Below are 6,000 nucleotides of genomic sequence, written 5' to 3'. Positions count from 1 at the left end.
TATATATATATATATATAAGAAGCTTTTAGAGGACACAATGATCCAAAAATATTTATACATTATTACATTTAGAATATTTATATTATACCAATTAATAGCGAGACAAAGAAAGAGGGCTTGGTTTAGTGGCAGAGGATAGTCGAAACCAACTTACTTAAAGAGTATATAGATATTATGAATATAATAACATTATTATACATAACATCCACAGAGACCAAATACATAAGACTAGTTTAACGTTGAGGAGACAATTTGAGGAAAGCAAAAAAATAATGAGGAGTTGTAAAGCGACAAAGATAGGCCACGCAGAGCAAAGGAACAGGGAAACGTCTGGGAATCAGATTCACACACTGGACTGATTGATCGGTAAGAATTGCTGCCTGTAAAACAAATAACCATCTACTTAGTAATCCTAATAGTAACAACAAACGATAAACAAATAACGAACACAGAAAACAACTGCGAGATCAGTACAACGATTTAACGAAACGGCTTTGTGTACGAAAATAGATAAACATAGACAATGATCAAGACCGTGTTCGCAAATAGAACAAACACAATATATTATCCTAGAAATCAAGCTTCCACCCTTCGAATCGCAATAGGGATATTTACAGACAAACTAACGAACATAAATCTACGCTATATAGTATTACTGTTATGATCATCGTCGAGCAACGGTACACAGTGGCGATGCTGCTGTTGATGGCCATCTTTATACATTCAAACACGAAACACGAGGATTTAACGCTTACGTTCTGTCGAACACACGCACATACACACCTATATACATACATAGTCCAGGGGAAGAAAATAACAGCACAGACAACGGTACATAAAATAGCTAATGCTTCAATACGGTAACAAAGGCATAAACTATTCGGAAAGTTTCTAAACTAAACGAATTTCATACTATATCACCTACATGGTTAAAGCTACTATTAAGCAATGGTTATATTGACATAATTACGTCACTCAAAGACCACGGAACGCTGTTTATAGCAGGAAGAACATATAAAGCCGAGATTAGTACAGGACGACGACGACGACGACGACGACGCACGGTGTCTAAGCAGAACAGCGCTCAATCACGTCTTTGCCGTACGCCTGCTATATCTGTACGTTTGTTGTATGGTAGCAGTGGTTGCCCTCGCCAATGTGTCGCGTGTTGGCTTATCTGGAGATTATTTGAGCTAAGGATTAGAGCGTACTTGCGATTTTCGCCCCGGTCGGCGCTGCATTTCTACTCACGAAAACGGCCACGCGCGCCCCCACGTGATATAATTACTAACCATGCTAATAGCTATTACGGATGCGATTATGATGATGATGATGATGATGATGATGATTATATGCATAAATGGCATACAACAAATCTACAGGGCGAGTTGTGTCTACAGTGCCAGCTTGATTCCCAGGGGCTTGAAGTGTTTACGGGAACCCTCTGCTGGAGGGGCTTTGTTCAGGAGCAGGCTGCAACGGGAAACTAGCTACGATCAGTGGAGACAAACGGCATATTTGGCTAGCTAGCTAACTGTTAATGGGTACTATCGTGCGGCCTAAAACCGGCCCCGAGAGAGATGTGTGTAGAGTAGATCCGAAATAAAGATTCTTTTGTCAAAATGAAACAAGTCGCTGAATCGGAACGAATCAATCTATTCAGTTGTACGGAAGCACTAGTCTCACCAGACAACAGTACATTATTAAATAATAATAGTTGTATGACAGAAAGATCTACTACATTTTCTGCCACAACCTATCGTAATTCGGGTAGCAGCTATGATGAAAGCATGCAGGACTTATCTACAAGGTCGTTGCCCAAACTCAGAACCCACACAATAGTAGAATCAGAAAGCAGAAAACAACAACACTACGGGTAAGCGCTGCTTGACACAGTACCCAAACAAAGGGAAGCTAAATAAAACATTTCAAAAATTCCGTGGACGACAAAGAATAACCGAGTCCTCTTGAAAACAGACTGAAAAATAGTCGGTGGTATCCACCGACCGTAAAACCCCAATTATGACATTGCCGTTGCGCAATAGATTGGTCTAGCTATAATGATTGGCGCGGGATGGTATAATACAACCTGACGGCGGCGCATAGCAAGAAAATATGTAAAAGCAACATAAGTAACATCACATACGATATATTACTGTATTAGGTTACTACGATGAATAGAAAAAATGGGGTATGGGATGTGTGAAAGCTAGGAAGGGCTATTGATTGTCCAGCCATGCCAACTCCGTCTTCTGAGGATCTAATCCACTGTATATATAGAACTGTTACATACCATGGTGAAAATGATGATAATAATAATAATAATGAGGAGAAACAAACTAATGAAATATATAAATGAATGATGAAAAGATAATGGTGACAACTAATAAATAAAAGAAAGAGAACAAACCACACAATGCCTGACAGAATTCGCTCTTCATTTTCCTTTCATTGCATGTTGATATTATTGGCAGTCTAATCTAAATACGCTGTACGTAAAGTTTTTGGAAAGTTACTTAGCCGGGGCATAAAATAGCTCGCCGATCGATTAGAGCTGGTTCTTTAGTGTTACAGCGGGCTGGAATTGAATAGTTCTTGCTGTAGGTCTCGCAGTTCATTCAATGGCACCGCCAAAAGTTGTACCATTTGAATCTGTAGGTTCTTGTCCGTCCGTCATTTCCTAACCTCGGCTAGTTTTAGCTCCGATAGGATCCAAAAGGTCTGAAGCTGCCCTTAAAAAATAAACAAGGGAGCCGGCAAAGCTGTCATTTACGTTGGTCATTGGCGTGGACGACACCGTGGCGTCCACCAGATCTTTTGACACACTTTTTGCTTGTAACAGAAAAACGTACTTGTCGTGCCAAAAGGTTTAGATATCCATGCACCAAAGAAGCATCCAAGCACTAGGGTGCATATCGATAACGCATCAGCAGAGATTAGGCTGAAGTTGCAGATTCGTTAATATAATGATGATAGAATCCTAGTTTTCATTGACGCTGAAATTGACGCCCAGGTTTCGTCTTCTTTTTCTTTATACGCATTCGAACGCCTCTTCGGAAGCTCACAGAGCCTATGCTATTCTGTGAATACAAAAGTACTTTGGGAATTAGAAGCTCGCAGGATATATTCTAAGCCGTTCGTTGTAACGGGAAGGGCTGTTCCGTCGAAACTTGACGCCCCTACGCTCCTATCGACCTAAAGGCGAATCGGCAGACGTTATTGTGGTTGCTAAAACCTTATAGGTAATTAACAGGCTGTGCACTATTAAGGGCTTAGCTAAGATACCGCTAACGACTTACTGCTTCGGGTATTTGTTATTAAAGTAAATACGATTTTATAGCGTAAAGAGAGCACTTGGCGGCTTTCTTCCCTTCGGGTCACTGAGGTTAGAGGAACTATGGGTGTTAAAGGAGTGCATTTCGTCTTCAGCCGATCGCCTTTCGTCGACATGATTTAAATCCGAGTGTTTCGTAATAGGGACTCTCTATCCAAAGTAATACGCAAATAGGCTTTATGAGTGGACGTAAAACAAGACATTTATTCAGATATATTTTGTTCGACTGGGATCACAGCGGCTGTCATGTCCGTGCGGGGGTGTCATAGCCGCTGACACGCTACAACAGTCAGTGAGTTGGACATGTCGCTGTGCTATACCTACCTAATTAAGCCACTTATGCCCTCTCGCCCTGCAAAAGACATGCTGTTCGTAACGACCTGCAGTTGACAAGGCACATAAATTTCCTCACCTTTGGTGGAAAGGATGAGCCGTAGTTGATTATGTGCGGCTTTTGTCACGTGCAAGCGATTTACTTGATGGAATGGCTATGGCAAGCGTTTTCTCAGCCAGCGCGCTGGCCTGATTAAGTGCGGAGTTCCGAAGCGGTAGACTGAAGTCTATGAGAAGTCAACTAAGGCTGCCTCGTTAGGAATCGAATTTTTTCCTTTTCTCAGCGCCAGTGCCCAAACGGCCGCTATATAAGAGCACAGACTTCGCATCTAAGTAATAGGACAATCATGAATCAACACAGTAGCACGCATACTCTAGCTCAGACCGCTAAAAACAATGGGAGTACTCAATGTCCCGTCACGTATTCCCCTTTCTTACAATACGTATTAGTCTGCCATTTGATTTCTCTATGCCATCGATGGCACTTCATTTGACAATGCCTTCCGCTTCGCAGTTATTCCTAGTTAAGGCACTTACATCAGCGATTAAGCCACGTCGCCAAGGTGGTCTTGCCGACTTGGCCATGTGACAACGCTAATCAACTCCTATAATGTCTCCAATGGCCGTACACTGTGTGCTGTCTTTTTGAGCTTTTCGACCTCATTGGCGAAGGTCGTTGATATACTTTGATGAGAGTCAGTATTAGAGAACTAATTCCCGCCCAGTCCTTTGTACTTATTTCGTGTTCCATGACGCGACAGAGTACAATATATAGAGTGGCATTTGCAGAAACGCTCAAAGGAAACTCACTGATAATATCTGCCTTTATTAAATGGAATGAAGTAGGCGGAGCCTGTTACATATGCGATCAGAATATTCCTATCGACAGGCCGAAACCCGCGTATCCCGTTGAACTGATCGGTCGGACTGTATATTACGCGTTGATGGGAGGTTATTTCCCTTGTTCCGTTAGGTTGAGTGTTTATGATCCACCAGCCAACACTACTCACGCACGAAAAGGGTCAACGTTACGCCTCACCTTTTAGGAGTGAATTCAGGCCTGTTCCTTGTTGCAAACTGTTCGATCCACCATGCTCGAAACGCTCGCGTCCTACAAATCTCCATAACGGAAGCTGGCAGGTTTTTATCCTTTTCTGAAGCCTCAAGCGTTGCAGATACGCGTTACCTTCCTTGGAGTTCTCAGACTGGTTCTGTGAAAGAGTCCGGTTTGTATACAGATGGTGTGCGCAGACCAGACAGTCTCATTCGTTTATGAAGGAAGCGAAAGTGTTTGAAACGCCATTCTTGTCGCTGCCGCCCTTAGGACTCGTATACCGGTCGCGGTGTTGAAGTGAGCACCGCAGGCTACAGCTACAACTATGGTTGCACTTTGAAAAAATAGAAGCTGAATCGAAACTTGGGTAACATCAGGGCTAGGGATCGCAAACCTTTTGCAAGGAGGACCAATGCCTGAATCCTTTATGATGCAAAGCATATAGGTGAAAGCTAAGTAATGTAACGACCCACGCGTCATGGGCATGATGCTCGTATGGAGTGAGCGAATTTTCTGCCCTATAGCCTTTCAGGCTATAGGGCAGAAAATTGGTTGTGCAATACGCGTTTGCATCTCGCAGTTGAGACGTTTTATAATATTAAAGGGGCCGATTGCTGTAACATTATTATTAACTGATAACAATAGCCCATATGGATTTATATAGTCAGCAGGGCTTTATACATGTCTGTTTGGTAGTACCATCGTAACAAATGAGCGTTTCATGAGTAAGTTTTATGTATGGTTTCCTCATATGTTAGATAAATATACCACTTGATACTTACGCACAAATAGTTACGTTGGGCTTAAAACATTGCACGCACAAACATTAGTTATTTCTCATTCGCATATATATTATGCTTATCCTAAGAAGGCTCCGATAGGCCTACGAAGAACTCTTATCGGAAGCTTGGACCCCACATCCGTCAGTAGTGGGACTCTGAAAATAAAGTTACAGTTACGTAATTTCGTACATTTGCGCTAGCTTTCGGATAGTAGCAGCCAATGCGCCAAGCTCTCCGTAGCGGTTGTGATAACGACGGTAATTTTGTGCGTGTTTATTGCAGTAAAAGGTTTACATTTGCTTTTAAAATATTGTACCTATATTTACTCGAATAATAGTCACCTTGCTCTCTCATTTACTGCTACAGGCCAAATTCTCTTCTATTAGCAAATAGAATATAGATATAGAGAATAGGCAAATAGAATCTTCTATTTGCCATAGAAGATGTCTAGTTATTAGATTAACCTTCTCATTTCTATCCCAAAACGGATTTGGTC

This window comes from Varroa destructor, unplaced genomic scaffold, assembly GCF_002443255.2.
Source record: "Varroa destructor unplaced genomic scaffold, Vdes_3.0 BEIS01000007.1, whole genome shotgun sequence".
Taxonomy (NCBI): domain Eukaryota; kingdom Metazoa; phylum Arthropoda; class Arachnida; order Mesostigmata; family Varroidae; genus Varroa; species Varroa destructor.
This window is presented reverse-complemented; position numbering follows the sequence as displayed.